Genomic DNA, 26,038 nt, shown 5'->3' on the forward strand with positions numbered 1-26,038 from the left:
GACTGAATTGAATGCAAAGTCAAAGTCAACCCGTGCTTGCCAAAGTTAACGTTTCCATTTTAGAACTGACAGGCTGGATACTGGAAGCATATACTTTTCTGTTTACCTAAGCAAAGGCTTTCCCTCGTGCATACAGAATCATTCATTCAAAGAAATCCCTGAATATTTGGGATGTAAACTTTAGCACAAGAAAGGCATAAAAGCCCATAAACTTAGGGTCAACATCTCAGATTCTATTACAATGTTCTACAATGAATTCTTTCTATAGGAAGAAGAGAGACCACCAAACTCAGGAAAAGAGAGGCCCCAGGGAGGAAATATACAATCACATTATTGAAATGTTAAAGAATTGCCTCCCACACCCAACCAGCAGCATCACCAACACCTGGGAATTTGTTAAACTGCTAGTTCTTGAGCCCCACCCCACAGAGCAGAAACAAAATCAGAAACTCTGGATTTGGGATTTGGACAAGTCTGTTTTAACAAACCCTCCAGGTGATTCTGATGGAGCTAAAGTTTCTAAGTAACTGCATTAAAATAAAGAAAGCCTTAGGTCAATATTCAAAGAAAGGCACAGTACTCAGGCCAGTCCCAATTGAAAGGATAAAAGAAAGATTCCCATTACCCTCAGAAGTAGAATACAGCCAACCAAAGGAAACAAAATATGTGTAATAATTTATAAGGAAAAATAAATAAATCTTAAAACATGAAAGGCAAGTTTTTGTTTTCTCTTAAAAGCAGATTTTTGCTCACATTTACATTATCCCTGGCTGTAAGTGCTTTATAAAGAGAAAAGCAGGACCGAGTTGTTTGGCAGGCAGGTGCCTTAGGGGTAGCTGCAGGCAGACATTAGCAGCTATGCATTATTGTTCCTCCTGCCTTTTCATTCCATTCTTTGATTTTCCTATGTTAATCATCCTTCTCTTGCTTACTTTTTATTTTTATTCCCCTTAGTGAAGGCTTAGACCTGCCAGTAGCACCCCAGGCCTTGATGATGCTTCTTTGGAGGTCCTGAGATTTAAGAAGGTGACTTTCCAAATCAGTCTTTCAGATCCCATAACTATAAAACTAATACTTACCTATCTTAAAAACAGTTGTGGCAACAGATTTTATCATAGCACTTTAAATAATAGCTTTCAACTCAATAGAGCATTGGAAATGCTTTCACACACTGAGTCTCTTTTTAGAGGTTGTGATGCCCTTAAATGCAAGAATGCTATCTTTACATTTCTAACATGCGACCTAGCATGTTGGAGCACCCAATAAATAAGTCAGTCTTCCATTAATGTAGATGATCTCCCAAGTACACTATGAAGGAAGCACAGTAACTATCCTCCTTTTGAAGATGGAAAGCAGGGTCAGAGAAATGCAAGTCTTATCTTGTGCACCAAAAGAATACTTAACCCAAGCATCTATGTTCGGGCATATACTTGTTAATGAGCACCAGCACACCACTAGTTGGAGAAAAGGAAACCAACCATTGAAAACAACAATACAGGAAATGCCAAGCAATTGGCTTCCAATGCCTGAAATGGCTTCCCGGGACCCGTGAGCAGCATGTTCTGCAGTCTAGCTGGGGAGTCTATCTCTTTGACCTCTTGCACCAAGGAATTCCTCTGGTTTCTATTTCTAACTTTTTCAATCATGCAACCCTGTTGCTGAGATGGGAGATTTGTTAATATGCTTGAGAATTTGTTGCCCTTCTCTCAAGTTAAACCATCAATCTTTGGAAAAGAGACATTTCTCATCCATGATCTAAGTCCTGGGCAGAACTTTTGCGTGGATATTGAACAGACCCATAGACTACAACTTTGTAAGGACAGCATAACCCAACACTCAGGAAGGGGAAGAAGCAAAGTTAAGTTCATCTAAGGAGTGACTGCTCTAATTTTAAATTCAAAAGGTTAAATAAACACAAACCTCAGAAACAACAGAGAGAAATGGGTAAACCAGTGGGCCCCATAGTAAGGGAAATGCACTTTTAAAAGCTGGTGTGAAGCCCAAGAATTAACATGTTGAATTAGCAGTACATTTGTTTCTACTCCAGACTCCACAGACTCTCCTTCAAAAAAAATTAAAGTGCATAATATTCTACATCTAAGCCCAGACCTACAAACCAAGCCAAAATCTCTGGCATGCATGGCAGACATAAAGAAGACATTTGACAGCTCACACTTCTCAGAGTCACCTTCTTGTTTGGCCATAGGAAAGTAGTTTTCCTTACTCTTCTGAGCACCATGTCCATCATTTGATTGCTCTTAGATCATCCTTAACCCCATCTCCCAAGCTGCCCTACACACCATGGACAAGAGTCCCGCAGGCTCTGTTTTTCAGGTTCCTGTAACCAACTCGCTTCCAGCAAGGTTCACCCACAGGGAGACCCTGCAGGAGGTCAGAGGACAGAAGGAAGGAAGACGCCAGGATACCTCCCCTCCTTCTGTTCTGTAAACTTGTCTCAGGGCCTTCTCTGTGGCTTCAGACCCTGCCAGAGAGGCCCCCTGAGTATCTAGCCTTTGCTTGAGGCCTTAGCCCCCAGTTTTAGGGACATCATCCCCTCCCTTGTACTTCTAGCCCCAGAGGCTTTGCATAACTTTCTGCTTTTCCTAAATTCACCATTTCTGCATCAGCCTCTGCTGGCATCTCAGATTTTCCATCAACTGTGTGTCTACTTCCCTGTTTTGAATCCTTCTGACTTCAAAGTGAACCAGGGTCTATTCTGACTGAGTTCTGACTGCTGACTATTGCCTGAGCTCTCACTGCAGCCTGGAGTAGCTTTATACCATCCAGCTTAGGTGTCAGCTGGAGCTCCCCACTGTAGCATCCCACAAAGAGGTGATGGAGCCCTCGCCTTGACATCCTGTACCCACCATTCACCACTTGATGCTGGCTCTCTGGCTAGCCAGGCAGGACCCTCTTTTTCCTCTGTTACTCGGTTCTTATCTCTCCCAAAGTTCTGAAATCCGAGGCAAAACACAGCAGTGCTGGGCCTTTCTTCCACCGACCCATCCTGTTTTACCTGCCCCCAGAATCTGATCTCTGCTAGGCATCAGTAGATAAATTAAATGTGTAGAAGGACTAGTGCTGTTATATTTTAATAGGGGCCTTCAACATTCAACACAGAATGAACTTATAAGAGGGATTTCAGCAAAGGCAAAAAGATAAATATTTTAGACCAAACAAAATATTTTCAATGTACCTAAAATTATAAAGAGTTGCCTGTTGTAGTGAGCAAAGAGGATCAGTTTAGGCTGGAGCAGTGGGCAGGGCAGTTCCGGGGACGGGAGGATGAGAGAAGCTATCCAGCCACTAAGGGCAGCCTGAGTGCCTACTGCATACTGTCCTAAATACTCTATATGTATTATCCTATTTGCTTCTGACAACATTATCACAAGGAATGTATTGTAAATTATTTTTTTCCCAAACATGGAACAGAGAACATAAAGTTTACATTATTTGCCCAAGATTACATAATTGATGTACATGGAGCCAGGATTCAGGATAAGATTATAGGAACTACACCACATCACCTCAGAAAGTGAGTCAAACAAAGGATGAACAAAGTAAGAAGTAATAAAAGTTTTCATGTTATAAATAATTGAACATAAAGCAGCACCTCTCTTCTTTTTCCTTTTTTTTTTTGTCTGAAGTTTGCCTGACTTTGCCTTTATAGCACATACTGTGTGTGTTTGTTCTAGGAAAAGCCAATTACTCAAAGGTGGGGACATTGCAGAGGTGAGTGGCTTTTAGAGGGGGAAGGGACAACATAATTAGCAACCTGGGAGGGATCTGTGTGTTATCAGAGCCTGGTGGTGATTTTTTCAGGCGTGATGACTTTGCAAGGCTGGGGACATGCTTCCTCAGGAAGAGGGAGAGTGACAGAAACATTTCCTCTCTCTGGAGATGGGATTCAGCCAAAGTACGGTCATGAGGGAAAGACTTTACCAACATATAATTTAACCTGTAGCCCTAACAACGGTAAGCTAATAACCTAAAGCACAGCTGACAAGTTCTTTTATGCTCAGAATGTGGACAATAATGCATTGAGAGATTTATACAGCATTTACTTTGTATTAAAATACCAATGAAGATACCCTCAAAATTAGCAATGATAGGGGAAATAAAGAAAGCTATAGAAGAAACGCTGCTGGGATTCTAGTTTATGATCTTTTCTCAAAAGAATATGCTGGAGTGTTTCCAATGGAGACAAGCTCTTCCAAACCCTTCTGGCAAATTGACAGCAATCCCAACTCAACTGGCATTTAAAAAAGTAAGAATTTGTGTTGATTCAATAGCAATGACTGGTTTCAGGAACTAGTACCTCTAGGAACTCAAGTGATGTCCACAGAACATTCTGGAATCATAGCCCTTCTTGGCAGATTCCCTTCAAAACTGACTCTGCCACCACAATCCAAGATGGCAAAATGGCGCTAGATGGTTCCAGAACATTTTCTCGCCCTCTGCATAAGGCTGACAGATAAGACCTTCTATACTGCTTTGCTCTTATTACATATTCCACATCCCCAAAGGTGCAGGATGTACTAGGATTGGATAGGTGTGGGTCACATGATCACCCCCAATGAGCCTGGGTCATGTGAACACTCTGGGATATTGGGGTGGACTCAACTCTATTTAAACCACAGGACCTGTGACTTCCCTAGTGTCCAGTGGTTAAGACTTCTATCCAATGCAGGGGGTGCGGGTTCAATCCCTGGATGGGGAACTAAGATCTCACATGCCTCATGGACAAAAAATAAAAACATAAAGCAGAAGCAATATTGTACCAAACTCAATAAAGACTTTAAGAATGGCTCACTTCCCTTGTGGCTGGTTGGTAAAGTTGGTAAAGAATCCGTCTGCAATTTGAGAGACCTGGGTTCGATCCCTGGGTTGGGAAGATCCCCTGGAAAAGGGAAAGGCTAGCCACTCCAGCATTCTTGCCTGGAGAATTCCATGGACTACCGTCCATGGGGTCGCAAAGAGTCAGATACGACTGAGAGACTTTCACTCTCACTTTCACATATAAAAATCTTTTAAAAAATAAATTAATAAATAAACCACAGGACCTGATTGTGGAGAAGAAAGTTCTTTTAGGAACATAAGAATACTGTTACCAGAAGAAAGAAAAGATACTGGACAGAAAAACAACAGCAAATGCCCACAAACTGGGCAAAGGGATGGATGTAAGATATTTTAAAAATAGATAAGAGGGATTTCTCTGGTGGTCCACTGGTTGAGACTTCATGCTTGCACTGCAGGGGGCACAGTTTCAGTGCCTGCTCAGGGAACACCAGGCTGCACAGCCCAGCCAGAGAAATCGATAAATAAAAGTGGATATCAGAGGAGGCTCTAATAGCAGGTAATCTTGTTTTATTTTAAGGCAGGCAGGAAAAGAGATTATACTCACAGATTTAACAATAGTCATCAGTAATATTCTCTTTTCAAGAACTATGCCCTAAATTAGGTTGAATTATTTCTAAATCTGTGGAATTTTAAAAATACTTTTTCATAAGAGTTATTGAAATATCCAAATCTTCTGTTTTTCAAGCAATTATTCAGAAATGGAGATATAAATTTCCAGTATGCCTATCTTCTTTGAGTCCAAGAGAATGGAGCTGATGGCATAAGAAACAGAATAGAGGAGACACCCACACTTTCCATTCTTCATTCGTTCTGCATTTTTCATTTATGCAGTATTATTTGTGTCACCAAACCCTAAGCGGCTGGCTGGGGCAGGAGTGTGTCTATTTGTTTTGGCACCGCCAGAGTTATTGTATGAGCCACTTTTGCTTGCTGAGTTCAAGGAACAATAAATAATAATAATGAGAAAGGGCAGTGTGATGACATGACTCAGTGGAAGCTGTGAAGTCATGTGGCAGTTGACCCCACTGTAAACCTCACGGTTCATATCAGTTACAGAACTGGATGTAGATTAGACAGAACAGGAGGCCCCGCTTTCTTCTTCTTAATAGCACGATGATGCTGAGTGCCTCACAAGAGAAAAGTGCCTGCTCAGTGTGTCTCTGCCTGTCCAGACAGTGGAGGTGACAGTGCCAACTTTGCCATAATGTTCTGCTGTTAGAAACCTTGGCAGCCAGGATCAATCATAGGGAATTATGTTCAGCTGAAAACACTTCCTCTGTCACAATACCTTAACATACTTCTGACTCACAAACAGCTAATTCTACCAAGATTACGGGATTTGGAATGACTCTTTTCTGATAAAGAACATCCTTACTGAGCTAGATTTATTCATTTTCTTGAGATGCTCTCAGGTGAAAATTTATGCAGTTCCCAGGGGGAACAGGACTCCTTTACAATGAAGAATCCAGAGTTATGCAAAAGGTCACCCCCACCCCCCACCCCTACCTTCCATTGCTTTCTCTAATGAATAGTGAGAAGTCCCTGTCTCTAATGCTGGGGGTATTGACTTCTTTCAATATGTGATAGAAGTGATCAGTATTTCTCAACTATGTGGGTGGTAGTATAGATATTTAACTTGAAGAAAATATAAATTCAGATATAGCCATTCTGTTCTAGACAACAAGGGATAAATTTGTCATGCTGTTGTTAATGAGCTTTTAAAAATAATCATTTGAAAATTCATATTGTCTCCATCAAACGGAGGGGTTCAAAGTGTTTTGACTTTGGCTTTTATTTTCTGATAGAAACTGGGCAAAAGAGACGCTTCTTCCCAAAAAAGCCCTCTCTCTACTCCTGCTGGCTCTGTGGTATTGCCTTAGAGACACACTGATTCCTTCAGCTCTTCTGAGTTATTCGCTGCTGGCTTGGAGTTTAAGAGTAATCAGTGACTCTTTCCTGAATGTGTGGGTTGACTACGTAACTTGAGGGACTGTTGATTCAGTAATTTTTTTGAAGTGAAAAGTTAGAGACAGTGCATTCAAGGGGAATAGAGCTATAATAGGAAATTAAAATGTTGCTGCAAAGATAACTGTAATTAAATCGTCAGGAAGCTTTCTTTCTATCAATGAGGCAGAGGGCTCCACACACCAGATGTGTTCAATGCAGCACATTTTGATGACTCATCTTTGGGTTGAGCTGTGGGCTTCATGGTGACATGTGATAATCCAAGAATCAAACTATGAAAGAAACTGCTCTTTTCAGCAAAGCTGTTTCTTCTACCTCCTGGGCATATGTACCTTCCCTACCTCCCTTGCTGTACGAGTGACCGTGTGACCAAGTTCTAGCTGATGGAAAGCAAGCAGAAGTGTGATAGGCCATTTCTAGCCTGGACAAGAGAACCACCAAAGGAATTCTCCAGAGTTCCTCTTCTTACTTCTGTCATCCAAATGCAGAGCATCTAGCCAAGAACTAAGAGGCCGTAGGAGAGAGGAAACCTGGTTCCCTGAACAATCCTTATACTGATCAGGAACATCTACATTATACTTTCTATACAAAAAATAAACACTTATTGTGTTAAGCTGCTGAGACTGAGGTGTTGACAATGTTTGTCATAGCAAGCTAGTGTTCATTACTCAGACCACTCCTCCCCCAAAAGTAGATTTAGAAAATAGAAAAAATTATCTATTAAAAGAGATTTACATGTGCCAGTAGGCCAGATCTGGCCTGTGGACATACCAAATAATTTATTTCAAAGTGTTTTAAGTACTGCTTTTAAAATTATAAGGTACTAAACAAAAGCCAGTGATTACTACTATTATGCCAAGTACCCAATTAAGGTGAGAACCACTTCCTAAATTATAAAGATATGGTATAGCCCCATAGAATTATCTTAATAATTCCTCTGAGGTTACAGTTCTTCCCAAAGCAACTCTGGTTTCAATACCATCTAGAAATAGAGTCTAAGGTTAGGATTGCACAAAGTAGAATCAGTAGGTTCACAGCTGGCAATAGGAATTTAACAGCTTTAGTTTATGCTCCTGAGAAGTTCATGTTCAACAATAAGAAACAAGATTGGCGATTTAGTATACACCATCTGACAATCACCATAGTAATCATTGTTCTAGTCAAGAATCATCAAAAGGTATTAAAACTAATTTGTTAGAAAACAATATGTGAGACAAAATCACCACTAGCAAAGACCACAATAATAACTGTTTCAGGCAAAATCTACCAATGGCTAAAATCAGTGGGGAATTTCAAGGAGAAACAATATATTTGCATTGTTTTCAGGTATTTCTCTCCAGATATTGGTAAGTTACAATGGGAAAGGATTAATTTTACAGAGAGAGATCCAACAGACACCTCCTTGACTGAGTGATCTAGGTTAAATCACCTTCAATAGGACATATCAACATGATGTTCCCCAATATCATGCACTGAGAAGACACAACAACAGTTTTGTGGCATTCTTCCCACAAATGCATAACATAGTCTAGTCAGAAGAATGTAACAGAAAAACTCCACCTGAGAATGAACCTGAAAAAATATATAATCAGCACTTATTACAAATGTCAAGGTAATGAAGGACAAGGAAACACTGAGGAACAACCATAGTTTAGAGGAGACTAAAGCAGAACAAATATAAACAATGTGAGGCCCTGGATTGGATTCTGGAACAGAAAAAAAAAGAGCAGGGGGAGGGGAGGGTGAATTTCTAAGTTTAGTTAAGAGTGTTGTATTAATGTTAATTTCCTGATTTTGACCATTGCAAACTTATTTCTGTAAGTTGTCAATGTAAGAAGAAGCTGGATACAGGGCATACTGAACTCTGTGTGGCTTTTGCAATTTTTCTGTAAGTCTGAAATTATTTCAAAGGAGAAAAAAGATATTTACATTGTCTCTAAGTATCTCCCTATGAGATATTTAACTACAAAAGGGAAAAATAGTATCTTTAATAAGACTGGCAAATACCATCTTAGGCAAGTGACCAAAATTAATACCACCACTAACAGAGAAATGGAAATCAAATGCCTTCTAATATGATGCACTGAAAAGGATTTATCATCACTCCTGTGATATTATTGCCCCATAAAATATATACCTGGAATTTAATCAAGAGGAAACTTTGGAAAAATTCAAATTGGTGGGCATTCCACAAAATGACTGGCTTATACTCTAAAAATGTCAAGATATAAAAGGCCAGAAAGACTAAAGCATTGTTGCAGATTAAAGGAGAACTAAGAGGTACGGCAACTATTAATAGATGTATCCAATGACCCTGGATGGGAACTTGGGCCATATTTCTCCTTCTTTTGCTATGAAAAAATGAGTGGGCTAATAGGTGAAATTGGAATAAAGTTTGTAGAGTAGACAATAGATCTCTATCAGTCTCAATATTCTTTGATCACTGTTCTGCGGTTATATAAGAGAAAAGTCCTTGATTTTAGGAACTACCCAATGAAGTGTTTAACAGTAAAATACACATCATGTTTGCAACTTACCTGGAGAAGGAAATGGCAACCCACTCCAGTATTCTTGCCTGGAGAATCCCATGGACAGAGGAGCCTGGTGGGCTACAGTCTATGGGATCGCAAGAGTTAGACATGACTTAGCGACTGAACGACTACAAAATTGCAACTTACTCTCAAACAGTTCAGAAAACTTTATTCACACACAGTCACATATATATACATGGAAGGAGACATAGACAGGTATGTACATATACACACATTTGGTTGAAGAGCTTAGGGGAAAGTTTTGTAATGTTTTTGCAAATTTTCTACGAATGTCAAATTGTTTAAAAATACAAGTTTTAACAGTAAGAAAGAAACTGATCTTGCAGGACAATACCAGTTTTCCCTTAAGAGCCTAATGTTTTAGTTGAGAAGTTAAACAAAAGAATAGAAATTTTAAGCATTCAATATTAACAAAGGTTGATTTGTATTACCTATTGCGGATGTACTGATATATACTGCTATAGTCAAGTAACAGGGAGGAGACAGAGTGGTAGCAAATCGTCAAGGACAAAAGAAAACCTTCATGGAGAAAGAAGGGCCATGCTTGGACATTTGAGAATTAAGAACGAGGACCAAGAAAAGAGGTAGGACACAGAGTTTCTAGGCAGGAACAACACCTTGGGAGAAGAGAAGTGATGAGAATGCCAGACAAAGAAGAGAGCTCCTTTACAGTGTCCGTGATGAGTATGCTGACATCAGTATGCTTACCTCCTGGAAGACAACATTGCCAAAGTCATTTAGGTGAACGCACAGAGAGTCTTAGCTTTTAGGTTTCTTTATCCATAGAAAAATAAGGAATCAATGAAAGTGTGTTTTTTTTAACAGGTGATAAATCTGTCAAAATTTAGATCAGAGTAAGAGTTTGAAGGTAGAAAAACTATAGAGGCACATTCCCTCTCGTGTGAAGTTTTGATGAGGATAATATCGTCCTGAAAATAAGAGGTCAATAGAATTGACATTGAGATGACACAATAGCCTATGGATATGTATAAACAACAGGCCTATTTACTTTCTGTCATCATGGTATAAAATTAGGAGTGTTTGATTAATTTTTTTTTGTTCCTTAGTTGCTAAGTTGCATCTGACTCTTTTGCAACCTCATGGACGGCCCACCAGGCTCCTCTGTCCATGACTATTATCCAGGCAAGAATACTGGAGTCGGGTTGCCATGGTCTCCTCCAGGGGATCTTTCCAACCCAGGGATCGAACCCAGGTCTCCAGCATTGCTGACGGATTCTTTACTGTCTGAGCCACCAGGGAAGCCCAAGAATACTGGAGTGGGTAACCTATCCTTTCTCCAGGGGATCTCCGTGACCCAGGAATAGAACTGGGGTGTCCTGCGTTGCAGGCAGATTCTTTGCCAGCTGAGCTACCAAGGAAGCCCCAGTCTTAGTTGTATCTTGGATTAATTCACGTGGTGAACTTTGAAAAAATTTTGACACCCAAGCCATGTCATAGATCAATTCAATCAGAATCTCTATGGTTGTGCTAAGCATCAGTAGTTTTTAAAGCTCCCCAGGTGATTCCAAAGGGCTGCCAAATTCGAAGACCATTTCATAAATGCTCATCTAGGAAAGTGGTCTTAACAGGAGGAGATTTTCCCGTAGGGGATTTGGCACCATCTGGGGATATTCACTTTGTCACTACTTGGGGTAGGGTGACACTGGCATGCAGATGGCAGAGGCACGGGACACAAGGCACAGCACACCCCACAACAAAGAGTTATTCTGAATACCAAGACTGAGAAATCCCAGGTTACATCAGATATAGAACAGTAGTTATGAATATGGGCTTCCCTGGTGATTCTGTGGAAAAAAAAAAAAATCTACCTGCCAATGCAGGAGACACGGCTTCAATCCTTGGGTTGGGACGATCCCCTGGAGAAGTAAATGGCAACCCACTCCAGCATTCTTGCCTGGGAAATCCCACTGACAGCAGAGCCTGGCTGGCTACAGTCCATGGGGTCTCAAAGAGTCAGACACAACTTAGCAACTAAACAACACAAAAGTTGTTGTGAAGGTCATAATCAGCTGGAGAGTTTTTTTAAACTACAGATGGCTGGATTCCCATCCCAGAGTTTCTGATTCAATAAATCTGGAGAAGGATGTGAAAACGTGCATTTCTAACAAGTGTCCGAGTGATGCTGATGTTGCTGATACAAAGACCACACACTGAGAACCACTGATCTAGGACACTGTTCTCAAATTTGGTTGCATATTGAAATCACTGGGTGAATTTTTTTAAATATGGATGCCTGAGTCCCATCTCTTGAGGGGATGATAGCAATTATTTGAGGTGTGGACCAAATACTGGAATTTTTTTAGAGTTTTCTCACCTGATTCTGGGGTGCAGCCAAGGTTGAAGCCACTTATCTAGGAATATAGTATAGAACAAAAAAAGACAAAAAAGACAAAACTGGTCCCTTATATTAAAGAGTTAGATGGAGGAGGAAGGAGTTGGTACAGTATCCTACATTCCTATGAACTATAGCCTGTAAGTTTGGTACCGGCTGTTACACTGTCTAGAGTTTAAAACCTTTAGAAAAATACCTTTCTTTCCAACTGTCTCTGATCTCAGAACTCTTGCTGAACTCTATTCAAGGATTCACCTGAAAGACTACCCTCATTAGTACTCAGTGAAAAATTTAAGACCACTGAAATGTACACTCTCTACTCTCAGTGGGCCAAAGCAATGAGAGAGGTAAGCTTTCTCACTTGACCGTTGATCAAAAGGACACTGTCTGGCCAGTTGCAGAGCCAGTAGCTGGCAGAGATCAGGCAAGAAGAACTCAGGCTTCCTGATTCTCCTCTCCATGTACCTTATACTCTTCAAATCATTTTCATCTGCAAAGAAAATCTTAGAAGTAAGTGCCTGGACCCAGTGGCTTAATGTCAAAATCACTCCTCTGTTTGCAAGCCGTGCTCCATTGTTCTGCAGTGGGTGTGTGTCAGGAATTCTCGTGGGCAGAGCCAGGTCAGGGCTGGGGTTTCCCTGATGACTCTTCCAGGTGGAATGTGTTAGCTAACAAGCCAATACTTGTGTCAGGCAGGTAAAACCCACATCCGATGGATCAAGGACCTGGAATCTTTCGTTAGGTAATTGGTTTCCTTTGTACCAGACCCAACTCTTAAGCTGGAGTTCTGGGCTCTGCCTCCCAGACTGTTGTTCTCGCAATGACCTAGCTGTTGGTAAGGTTATGTCATTAACTGACTGGGCCCAGCTCAGTGTGAGTTCTGTGACAGACATGGATGAACAGAGTGAGTCTGATGAAAATCCCTCTCATGGCCCTTCTTCCACAGGTGGGGTATGGAGAGTGCTGGCAGGGAAGCCTCTGTCTTCCCAAAGATCATCCTGAGGCCTGAGAGACCTGAGGGTAGGAGTTTGGCTGAGCACAGAAAGGGGCATCACCGATACCCCAGTCTTTTCTGGTACGTTTCACCTCTAGTGGGCTGTCAGGTTTGCTAAGTCCTAAGGAATAAACTACCTGCAAATGGAAAACTCCAGAGCTTACTATTTAGTGTACCATAAAATAAAAACTCCTTCCCCTTTCTAGTAACCCGAGGATAAATAAAAGTGTGTAAACACAAAATGACCTTAGAAATAATATGGGCTTGTGTCTTTTTAAGACCGTATCAGTTTTCTCTAAACCAGCCCCACACTAAACTTACAGGCTTAAAAACAACAACCATTTATTTATGTAGCTCATTACTTTGTAGGTCAACTGATAGCTCTGGTCTGGGCCAGCTCAATGGATGTTTCTGGGCTCTTATGTGCTGGCTCCTGTGGTTAGCTGGGACATCGCTGGTTGATCTGGGGTGGCCTCACTCACATGTCCAGTGGTTGGTTGGCTGTTAGCTGGGGCAATGGGGATGGCTGAGCCAAGCCTCTCTATTCCTCCAACAGACAAGCTCACATGTCTTCACTTGGGTGGTCTCAGAGTTCCAAAGAGCATCAGGAAAGAGCCACCTTCAATGCTCAAGTACTTTCTGCTCTTATCACACTTGTTACTGTCTTATTGGGCAAAGCAAGTCACACAACTTAGTAGAGTCAGAGGCAGTTCTGTAAGATTGTAAGCCTGACCCAGCAGTCTCCCCTACTTCCTCATCTTTACTTCAGTGCTAAGTCACTTCAGCAGTGTCTGACTCTTTGCAACCCTATGGACTGTAGCCCACCAGGCTCCTTTCTCCATGGGGATTCTCCAGGCAAGAATACTGGAGTGGGTTGCCATGCCCTCCTCCAGGGAATCTTCCCCACCCATGGTTTGAACTTGTGTCTCTTATATCTCCTGCAGTGGAAGGCGAGTTCTTTTACCACTGGCACCACCTGGGAAGCCTGGGTTCTTCAGTACTGGTAGCAAAACAGTTACAACTTCTAATTGATTGATGATAGAGAGGGCATTTTGGGGTGAGGTAAGGATATATAAATCACGCTTTATTTATGTCTTTGATTTGTTGAAATGAACATATCAAAACACCCCACACATCTATGCCCCAAACAGGAATAGAACTAATACAGAAAAACCTGGAAGAACTTTTTTGGCCAACCCAATAATAGAACACATAATGAAATCAAAAGCTTAAGCTCATTAAATAATGTAATGAATAGACTTAAATAACTTAAGTAAATTATGAAATCCATAATGGAGGAATTAAAGTTAGGATGTTAATGTAATTGCAAGGTGAAGATTATATGGCCTGACCAATTTTTTGTGGCTCCTCTATGTCCTGTCAACCTATTTTATAGGCCAATTTGTGATAAACAACTTCTTAATATACTAAAATATTAAAAAAAATTATAAACTATTGCTCAAATGTTTTCTTTTTTTCTTATTGTTGTTATTTTTCCAATAGTTCTAAACAATAAAAAAATTGTGTGCCTATTTTCTTAAGTTTATTTCTGAAGGTAAAATTAAATACAATCTGGTAGATAAACTTGGCTTTTTCCCTTTTCAATAAAAATCCCCACAATTAGTTCACTGTGTCAGATATACACTTAAAACATGGAAAGGAGAACAATACTGGCTTCTGCTATAAGATGCAAAATGTGTATTTTAGTAGTTTTGTTTATTCGTGAGGAAACTTGTCATGTTCATTGCAAATGCTACAGCTAATTTGCCTCCTTCTAATATACAAAGTAGTAGTAGCTGACAAATAAGGAGCTGCAAACATGTAGACAGTTTGTCAGTATTGGGGAAACACCTCATTCCTTTGGACAGCAGAATTTGAAATTATGGCACACTGAACACATGGCCTTGTCTGTCAGCACATACCCAAGGACAGGCTCCTAAGAGTCCTGGGAGTGAAACTTCAGTAACTCGTCTTAAGGGGAAGAGATGGAATGGAGCCAAACTATTAGGTTGGCCAAAAAGTTGGTCCAGGATTTTCTATAAGGTGTTAAGGAAACACCTGAATGAATTTTTGGTCAGCTCAATACTTGCATCCTCAGGCTACCTTATTAAGTATAAGAAAAGCCAGAGAAAGGATCCTCTTTCTCTTTCCATCTAATTCTAACCAAGTCAGTGAAGGGATCTCTTCTACAGCCTGCCTCCAAAGGTTCAATGCAAATCATCTCCCCTTCTCCACTCCAAAGACAGTCATTGCTCTCAAGGCATGCCCCAGAATGAAGACAGAGCCAAATGCTATGGATTAAGTACCGAGGTTTATAGAACGAGGGCCAAACATTGACCCAGGGTACACAGTTTTTTACAGACTAGGAATTTGACAATCTTGACAGACCCCAGTTCTTCCATAAATCTTTTTAATATTCACAATTGGATCCAAGATAATCCGAATGTAAAATAGATGTAGTCATGTTTGCAACATATATCTGTGATTTCTGGAAACATGCTTATGTAAGCAAAATCCTAAATCTCCAAGCTATATACACGCATATCCACATACATTAGCACGTATATAATCACCTGTCACAATACTCGTGGTCAGCACTCTTGGTTCTGAGCTCTTACTCTCTTTAACAGGCTGGTGTGTCCATTCATCAACTGCTGTGGGTATGTTACAATTGTCCCCTTATTTGGATAATTGCCCTTGGCCAAATCATTTGCCTAGAAATTTATACTCCCTGCTCCTGGAAGCCATAGAGAGATAGCCAATGGCTGACTGACAATGAGTGTTTTAAAAATTAAGATAAAGGCCAGTTTCCTTGCCCCAAGGTAGGACCAACTGTGGTACAATTCATGCTTCAGGGCTCTCCAAGGGATGAGGCTGCAGCTCAGCTCCAGGTGAGACCACCCACATGCTCCATGCCTTCACTGACCCACCGATCCCCTCACTCTGTTTCTCCTAAGACCCCTTCTTCCTTAAGTCCTGGGCACTGTATCCCTGTCTCAGGCTCTGCTTCTAGGGAACCCCACATGAATAACTCCTCATCACTGATACTGAAAATTTTCAGCAACTAGGACCCTAACATGGATGTTCTTCTTGGTATAACTCCACTTTTAATTTTCAAAGTTACCACCGCATACTTTCGCTTTGACCATATGCTTGACGAGATATCCTCTCCTCTCCCCACCTCAGTCCCTTGTCATTCACGTAGGCAACAAACTGAGTTCCTTAGGTTGGATTTGCCTGACACATTCCTATAGAAACTCAAAGCTCATTTTCTTTCTTTACAATAATGTATAGATTGGATTACCTCCTACTCCTTGCTGATGATGGGGTGGCGGGGGGCGTGGGGTGGGGGGAGGAGAAGAAATCTTCAAAAATAATGCTTTGGAAACAATGATCTCTCTTGAACTTGAAACCCACAGACAATGGTCACAGGACTGGCTGGTCCTGGAAAACTTCCCATAAGAAGACCATTTTGTGAAACCAGTGAAGCTGACCCAGTCTCTGATAAGCTATCTCTGAAGGGCGTAATGTGTCGAATATTTTCTTATCATCTTCCCTGTGTGCTTTCAGAACACATTCAATGCTGCTTTCTTCTCCCACATGCAATTTATTCTCTGCCTTTGTATTCTCTGCCTTTGTGGTTTCTTAAACACACTGGGGATGGAAAAACAAAATAGAAGGAAAGGAAAAACCTAAGTAACCATGCCTGTACTGCATAACCACAGCTAACATCCATGCAGAAGAAGGTCTGTCACTTGGAATTCAATAAATGTGTCCAATCACCATGGCTCAATGCCACGTTCACCTTTTTCTCTCTTTTCATCAGATGTAGACATGAACAAATTAGAAATGGATGATGGCTCATCTTTTACTATAATGGTCATACTTCTCATAGCTAAAGTTCACCAAACACTTCAGGACTGTTCTAACTGCTCTGCGTAATGATCTCATGTAAAAAACATGGCTACCTTAGGAGGCAGGCACTGCTTTTTAGAAACTTTACATCCTCAGACTCCATGTAGAAATCCTATGTCACACTGATCTTTCTTCTCTCATATAATCTAACTTTTGAAGGTAAATCTCCCTTTAAAAATTCTGTCTGATGTAGAGTATATTATGCTCTCTCTGTAGTCAGTGTGTGCTTTAAAAACAAATGATAGTGCTAAAAAAGCAACTTTTAATAAAAGCTAACTATGTGCCTTTTGAGGGGCTTCCCTGATGGCTCAGCTGGTAAAGACCACACCTGCCAATGCAGGAGACACAAGAAAAGCGAGTTTGATCCCTGAGTCGGGAAGATCCCCTGGAGGAGGAAATGGCCACTCACTCCAGTGTTCTTGTCTGGAAAATCTCACGGACAGAGGAGCCTGGTGGGCTACAGTCCACAGGGTCACAGAGAGTTGGACATGACTGAGTATGCACGTGCCTGTATTACACATAACTTTTCATCATAAAAGCAATGCCATCAGTACTGGCAGTTTAGTACTCAGTTCAGTACCTTTATCAGTTCAGTCGCTCAGTCGTGTCTGACTCTTTGCAACCCCAAGGACTGCAGCACACCAAGCTTTCCTGTCCATCACCAACTCCTGGAGCTTACTCAAACTCACGTCCATGGTGTCGGGGAAACTGAGCCTTGGAGAAATTACATGATGTCCAGTGTGAGATTCAGGCTGGCTACTCGTAGCTGTGGGTCCAAAGCAAGAACATAAATGAAGCTGTCCATCTTCTCTTTATAGCATCAAAGCCATCCATACTCACAAGAGGCTGAGTGTGCAACATGCAGACTGTTTAGGCCACCTGTCCAGGCTGCATCCACACACTACAGCGCTACCCACAGCTGCCACTCCTCCAGCCTATAAGCACATACACCAGCAGTGCCATTTGCTCTCATGTGGATGCACTGGGGAAGAGGCAGGCCCCTGTAGGTCCAAGAAAGGACTTAAGAGAATTTGGCAAGAAATTCTGATCCAGGTTACCTGGAGCATGATCTAAAAGGGAGAGTGTGGGATCCAGGTGTGTACATCTCTCAGACCTGTGGACTTCTTGCCCCGTGGGGAGAAATGCAGTTGAAGAACACCAAGGCCTGGCTTGTTGCTGCAGAGGGATCACAGGAGGGGGAACGGGACTCGCTTCACAGCTCTGAAATGTCTGAGGCAGCATTTGACTCCAGATCTCACACAGCCCTCACCCTTCAGCTCTACCCTTCTGCCAGAGCTTAACTTCCTCTGGTTTATGACTTTCTTCAGTTCAAAAATGAATTGCAAAGCCATCCCACTGTTTTTCATGCTTTAGATGGGAATAACAGGAGAAGGAAATGGCAACCCACTGCAGTGTTCTTGCCTGGAGAATCCCAGGGACAGGGGAGCCTGGTGGGCTGCCGTCTATGGGGTCACACAGAGTTGGACACGACTGAAGTGACTTAGCAGCAGCAGCAGCAGATGGGAATAACAGTATGCCTTAGAGGATCACATGAGTAAACAAAGATGGCCTTTTAAAAGTTCTAAAGGATAAATGATCAATAGGCAATGCTTAGCAGAATTCTTTCCATACTTAGAATGCTTCTCTCAAGAGTTCAAGGCCCAGACAAATAATTAACAAGAATCTACATGCCTGCCCACCTGTAGCAAAAAAAGAAGAGAAGCAGAAGTTCAAGGCCTTTAAGGTAAATGATGAGGGTAGGAGTAGCTATTAAGTGCTAACACCTAGCATGGGGACTTGGAGCATACTAGCTGCTCAATGAGTATTTCATAAAGAAATAGATAAAATTTCATAATAGAAATAGATAAAATAGAGGTAGCATGTATTTGTGAGTAGAGTTGAAGTATTTGACTTTTCTCTCTCTTGGACCAATAAGAATTTGTCTCTTCTTGATAAGATGGATTTGATATACCATATCAATGCCAACCTGGTTACTCTGTGTCCAACTGAGTAACAAACATTTCACATCTTTATGTCTTAAAAGAGGCTTGAGTTTTGGGTAAAGCTCTAGTATTCCCTGGATATTTTGGATGCAAAATCTTCAACCTTAAAACTTCTTCAGCTGTTTAAAGACTAGCTGCCTCCCATTAGGAATATGTGAGATACCATCACACGTCTTTTTCACCCTGTTTTTCCTGATCTTTCAATCAGTCACTTAGATACATATCCAGAGATTTGAAGACCCACTTTTCCAATTCCTCTCTAAAATGCCAGATTTGTAATGTGATGGGTAAAAAGTGGATATGTGTTCTTAATTTCTATGAAAATCATGTTCAATCATGGTATGTGTATGTGTGTGTATATTGTGGAGAGAGAAACAGAAAGACAAGAGAGATAAGTGTATCAATGAATGGAAATTAAATAAGTATCATTGATTTAACCCCAAAACTAAGTAGAAAAATAAAGTTTTGTGTGTGTGAGAGATATATACATATATATATATAAAACATATACATGCACTTGTGTATCAGAGTGGAAGTGTTAGTCACTCAGTTGTGTCCAACTCTTTTGCCTTCCTAGCCTGGAAGGCTATAGTCCATGGGTCACAAAGAATTGGACTTTCACTTTCATTTTGAATTTTCCTGATGGCTGGGCTTCCTTGATGGCTCAGATGGTAAAGAATCTGCCTGAAATGGGGGAGACCTGGGTGTGATCTCTGGATTGGGAAGATCACCTGGAGAAAGGATTGGCTACCCAATCCAGTATTCTTGCCTGGAGAATTTCATGGACACTGGAGCCTAGTGGGCTACAGTCCATTGGGGTTGCAATGAATCAAATATGACTGAGTGACTAACACACACACATGGACTTTTATATATATATATATAAAACCATTGAGAACTATATGGTTAAAGATATATAAATATATAAAATAATAAGTCAATTTAATTCCAAATATTCATATGTGAAAACCCCACTGACATAAAAAGAACACACAAACAACAACAAAAAAGACAAATTTCAATAATCTGTGCTATAACATAAAGAACAGACTTGTGGACACAGTAGAGGGAGGAGAGGGTGGGACAAATAGAGTTGTCATGCCCAACTCATTGTGATCCCATGGACTGTACAGTCCATGGAATTCTCCAGACTAGAATACTGGAGTGGGTAGCCTTTCCCTTCTCCAGGGGTTCTTCCCAACCCAGGGATTGAACCCAGGTCTCCTGCACTGCAGGTGGATTTCTACCAGCTGAGCCACAAGGGAAGTACATATACATTACCATGTATAAAATAGATAGCTAACAAGAACTTGCTGTAGAGCACAGGCAGCTTAGCCTAGGGCTTGGTGATAACCTAGAGGGCTGGGATGGGGGTGATGGGAGGGAGGTTCAAAATGGAGGGGTTATATGTATACTTACAGCTGATTCACATTGTTGTAAAGTAGAAAGCAACACAACATTGTAAAGCGATTATCCTCCAATTTAAACAAAGTCTGTGCTATTTTTTTATACCTTGGATCCAGAATACTTAAAAAATGTTCAGTAGAAATAGTTATATAGAAATTGGATGAAATGGAAAACACAAATAAAAGAATCCATGAAAATGACCCCCAAAATGACTAAATTGAATAATATCAAATTTGCAAGTAAAAATGTAACAAACATACTGGAATTTGATCTGTAAATTTTAGAACTATAGTTCTTAACTCTTTCACCATCATAGGTCCCCTTGCACTTTCAATGAATGGAAAGGACTATAAAATGTAATCATTTGCAATGAGAGATTTCATTGACTGCCAAGAAACTCAACTTTGGGTTTGATGTAAATGTATATCAATCTTCCTAGTTAATATTGAACACCTCTAGTTCAAGCTAGAAACACGGGGAATTAACATCCAACAGCAAAAAGAACACCTCTCAGTGACTGGCAGGAGTGATCACCAGCACCCTTGCCTCTTGAGCAGGCAACTCCGAGACACATGTTCTGCATTGTTTTCATTCCTTGTCTCTCCAGGTGGATGAATTTCCACAGTAATTTGCTAGATGACACACCATTTATTGATTTTCTTCCCTCTTTTGTCTCACTTCTCCATGTCCTTACTGGTGTTTCCTAAAAGCACTCCACTCCCAATAGAAAACTACTTTGTTTCCATTCTTGTCTTGGGACCAGCTTTTGGGGGACTGCAACCCATGTATGATCCCAGGACTGAAATATGTGCGGTCAGAGAGGCTTTCTCCTTTTAATTCCTATAGGACCACTAGAAAGAAAGCTTTTGGCTAAATGTGATATAGGTAGATGGAAGTGAAAAAAAAAAAGAAAGAAAGAAGTATTAGAGAAAAAGACGGAAGAAAGAAAAGGGTGAGAGGGTGGTAACCGAAGAAGAGGAGAAAGGAGAGAAATGAGAAGGAGAAAGAAAAGGAAGAAGAAGAGGAGGGGGTGGTGAGGAAGGAAGAAAAGAAGGAGAACAACGTTTGCAGGATTGTTCAATTCTGTTTTCCAGGCTACAGCCCTCCAAAGACAAAACCTGGGGTACCTGGCATGTGTGTTCTTGAATAGAATAGGATGGTGGTCTGGCTAAGGCACAAACTAACACGGGCCCATGATTCAGAACAGCCCTGGGTGAGTGAGCAGTGGAGGGCAGAGGGCTTGGCATCTGGTCTTGACTCTCCCAAGAATATTCTGTATAAGTCTGTCCACGTCAGTTAGTCTTTCTAGGTCTCATTTTCTTTTTGTTGAAGTATATTAGGAAAAATAATGCATGCTTTGCTTACCTCAAAGGAAGAGGGTCTATGAGATAAAAGCACAGAGAAGTAACTTAGAAGTATACAGAGTTCCCTGTGAGAAGTGGTTATGACTCTGAGCTCCCAATGCAGGGGGCGTGGGTTTGATCCCTGGTTGCAGAGCTAAGATCCCATATGCTACACAGTGCAGCAAAACAAAAGTATAAAACCATGTCCAAGGGACAGCAGACTCCGTGTCCTCAAGGTAAGTGAAGTGGGCCTGGTGGGAAGGACCATATGGGGAACTAGAGAAGCCACTTCCTATCCCTGCGGATGTATTGATTAGGACAATTAGACAATTGTCATTAGAACCTTCAATATCTTTAAGAAGGCAAAAATCCTAATATCTATACAAAATCTTCTGACTACAGTGTGATAACTAGTTCAAGTGTTCGAAAAATATAATGAAGGTGAACACCAGACAAGTCAAACAATACATAATCACAGGCTGCATGCCTCCCTTTGTGATCAGGTGTGACCTCTGGTCTTTGCAAATGAAAGCAGTGAGAGATTTGGGCTACCGTAAGGCCACCCTTGGTCACAGCCTACTGATTAAAATATTCTCCAAATTAGACCATGTACTAATGGAGTCAGCCAGGAGGACCCTCATTTGGTTTGCTCAGAGACCAGAACATCCATGCTCTGGCAGGTTTTCTCCACAAAGGTCCATCTGATGGTACCTTGTACAAACAAATAGGCCCTTCAAGGCTTGAAGTCCAAATAATTTTCTCTTTAGCAGCACTGTCCAACAAAAGTTTGCAGAGGCTATCAATACACCAATCCCAGATAATCCATTTTAGGGTCATCAGTGTTTATTCCAAAAAAGTATGAATGGCACCGCCTAACCCAAACAGAGCAGACCACGGTACCCCACGGAAAACAAATATCCTTTTCATGAATATTTAACTAAAACCCATTGCTTATTGGTATTTGGCACCATTGGGTCAGTCCTGTCTTCTATGAAGCCACTTCCTATTTTCTATTCTGACTTTTTTTGCCTTCATAGCCTGAAACTTACTATTAAGCAATTTTGAATTCAGGTGATTTTCCCCAGGTCATTTTCCCTGAGAGCTAAATTCAAAGTCATCTTGCCTATGAGAACATTAAAGGTTTATCTGATTTATCTTACTGACAGGATCATTGTTGACAAAGGTGCTTAACTGGTATTCAGGAGGAAGTGAAGCTGCTGGCCTTGCTTAAATGTTGAAGCATGATGTTGATTTGGGAAAAGATCCTTGGGAGTTGAAACGAAGGTCCAAAGGTGGTGTATTAAATAAAAGAAAAAAAAGAAGAAAGAGAGCATCCAATCAGATCTATAAACCATATACCTTATGCATGAATTTGAGGAACATTCAAAGGCTTCCCTACCCCCAAACTCTTTATTTTCTAACCTAGCAAAAGGTGCCTGGGAGACTCATCTTTAATCACTTACCCAGATTGATTTATTAAAAATAAATGCATTAAATACACACACACACACACACACACACACACACACACACACACACGGGGTTAATATAGGTGGTGGTTGAGAGCTTGTGTCTCAGTTTGCATGAATGGTCCGGGACTCTGACTATTGCCCTGGTGTACCACAGCACCTCTTGTCATTCTCAAGAATGTCCCACTTGGATGATAAACACTATGGTCACTGTAGGTGTAAGTCACCCAAGATCTCAGTATGATTGTACTCTTCTCCAGCTCTGAGACTTAAACGAAACTCCCTCCCTCTGAGCTCTAATTCCTCATCTGTAAAATGAGAACAAGGGGAATGCCTCCTTCTCAAGGCTGCTCTGAAGGCCAAGTGTGATAATAAATCTTAGATGTTTAACCTGCTGCATAATAAGCACTCAGTGCATTTTAGCTGTTATTGTTTAAAGATATGTCATCTGGGAAGAAACTTATCACATGAGATTGAACCATCATCATTACAAAATGCTTGATCCATCTCAGGATATTTTAGGGAAAATACTGTTGAGTCCCAGAAGGAACTCCAGTGAAGCCCTCAAAGTACAACATAGGAATATTCAGGGATGGATTTGAAACCTATGAAAGTGTCCCTCAAAAACTGGGCTGTCGGGAACTCAGGAGGTGGCACAAACCTGCCTCAGTTCTCGTGGAATAGATGGCAGGGAGATGCTGCCCTCTCAGATGTACTCAGGTTTTTAAAAGAATCAAAGCTGGGGGTCTACTAGGCCCCTTTGCTTCTCTTCCATCCAATTTCTTGCAGCTGTAAGCAATCAACATTAGCCTGACTAGGATCAGCCATAGCCACACATAGGACTGTGAAGTCCTGGTCCTACATTCCTGCCCAGCATTTCACCTTCTGGAAGACTTGCCCAGCTCCACACTTTCAAAGCAAAGCCCCCCATTTCTCCTCCAGCAGTGGAGGACAAGGCCCAGCTGTAATTTCGATGACAGCGATAACAAATTCATGAGGGCCCAGGCCTTACCATCTGTCTCTGGAGCAGGTCTGCCCTTTTACCCATCGTGAGGAATACCGTTTCACCAACCATCTAGACAAATGAGAGCAAACCCATGGACTTTCTGCAAAAGAAAGCTGATCAAATGAAGACTGGAACTGTGTGAATCCCCAGAACGTGGCAGAGGGAAAATTTATCCCTTGGTTTTTGCATAATTCTGGAGGAGGAAATGGCAACCCACTCCAGTATTCTTGCCTGGACAATCCCATTGACAGAGGAGCCTGGCAGGCTACATGGGGTCACAAGAGTCAGACCACCACCGCCATTTGCATAATTCAGTGAGATTGCCCATTTAAAAACTGACAAGGACAACTGAAACACAGCACTGATTAGAAACCAAGAGGACAGATTTTTAAATGTTAAATTATATATCAATCAATCTGTGAAATGTAACAAACTATATTGTAAGGACTTTGGTATTGGCTGGTGACTATGCATTTGGTGCGGATGGATATGTAAATATAATAGTTAGCATTTATTAAAGACTTCCCACGTGCCCGGAATGAAGCCAGTCACTTTGTTTCTTTTAATTCTCATAATTACTTTAGGTATTGCACCCATTTTAGAGGTGAGGATTTGAGCCTCAGAATGAGGAAGTGATTTATCTGCGTTATTCCTAGTTATGAAAGTGAAAGTGTTATGAAGTCATTATGAAGCCCCAGCCATAAACAACAAACCTGATCCAACTGACCCCAAAACCTATGGTCTAATCTCTACCCCACCACAGGCCCTTGCACGCATACAAACACACACAGTGAGTTTCCATTCCCTGTCCTGATGAGAACTGGCCTATAACAAATCACCCACCCCTCAGAAGAGGCAATGGGAATCCCAGGGCATAGGGAGAGAAGACAGCAGAGTATGGAGCTGAGGGAAAGCTGGAATGAAGCAATCAAACAGATAATCCACCAAAGGATCAATGCCCTGGGCCAGCCCAGGAATTAAACTGTGGGGCAGAAATTGATGTAGTCAATTTAACATATTTATCCTAAAAACTACTAACAGTTACTGAATCCTTCATGACTGCCAGAGACTATTCTAAGCATTTTTGCATGGAATTATTCATTTCATTCTCAATGTTGTCTCTTATGCCCATTTTGCAGATGAGGAAACTGAGGTACAATGATGTTACAGACCTTGTCCAAGATCACACAAATTATAGATCACAGAGTTTATATTAGAACCCAGAAAATCTAGTTTAGGGACACAAACTCGTAACCCTTCTGTACCACTGTGTTTCACACTTGCATGTTCTTAGGGAATATATATTTTGGGTTGAAATTTTCCATGGAATTCAAAAAGAAAGCACTGCTCAGAATCCAACTTACGAGTGCTATTGGTAAATAAGCACTATTTTTCTCTTTAGGGACACAAAGAACTGTCTACAACATTGAGGAAGAATAAGCTTTATGGTTCATATTAGCCAGATAGCTGTTTCCGAAATTATAAAAGCCATGTTGACTACTGCCAATTTTCACAGCAGTGAATCATATTCCCAATCCATTTCTTTCCAGTTGACATCTGGAACTCAAGTGAAGTTGATATGGGTGGTATCTCATTGTTATGTATTGATATAGCTCTTCTGAAAAACTGGGAACATTACCCAGGCATAATAACCCTCATAAATAATCTATCAGCTTGAAGACATTAAATGTAAAGAAAGGTGACCTCTGACCTTCCATTCCCTTTAATGGTGCTTTATTAGTCTCACAAATGGAGGTAAATTCATAACAGGGGGAATCAATTCTGCCACTTGGAAATAATTAAGACATGTACATCAAACAACAGCCTTTTCTTATTCTTCTAATTAAGTGATCCATCCCAAAGGAGTGCTAAATTGGTCAGGGCAAATATAAATTACACTAAGCCTGAGTGTTTTAAGATCAATGTAGACATCTTAATGCTTCTCCTGTACTCTTCGACACTTCACAGGCATTAAACTACTGTACTGGCTATGGCATTAAGAAACTAAAAACCTGGACTCAGTTGGCAAGAGGACACAAGTGGCCAAACTGTCCCCCTGTCTTACTGAAGAAGCAGTCCCTGTGATGAAGCTGACATCATGGGAAAACCCCTTAGCATTCCATCCACAGCTCAATGCTACCCTTGGACTTGAATATATCAAGAGATAAAAT

At 41.1% G+C, this 26,038-nt stretch overlaps 1 long non-coding RNA gene across 1 annotated transcript; it reads left to right on the forward strand.

Moving 5' to 3' along the window:
- The first annotated feature begins 19,796 nt into the window (after nt 1–19,796).
- On the forward strand, nt 19,797–22,718 carry LOC145532036 (uncharacterized). The gene is made up of 2 exons (XR_014072927.1): nt 19,797–21,628; nt 22,559–22,718. It is a non-coding gene; the product is annotated as an uncharacterized LOC145532036 (long non-coding RNA).
- Nucleotides 22,719–26,038: the final 3,320 nt, after the last annotated feature.

This window comes from Giraffa tippelskirchi, chromosome 13 (assembly GCF_054371585.1).
Source record: "Giraffa tippelskirchi isolate mGirTip1 chromosome 13, T2T-mGirTip1v1.2.pri, whole genome shotgun sequence".
NCBI lineage: Eukaryota > Metazoa > Chordata > Mammalia > Artiodactyla > Giraffidae > Giraffa > Giraffa tippelskirchi.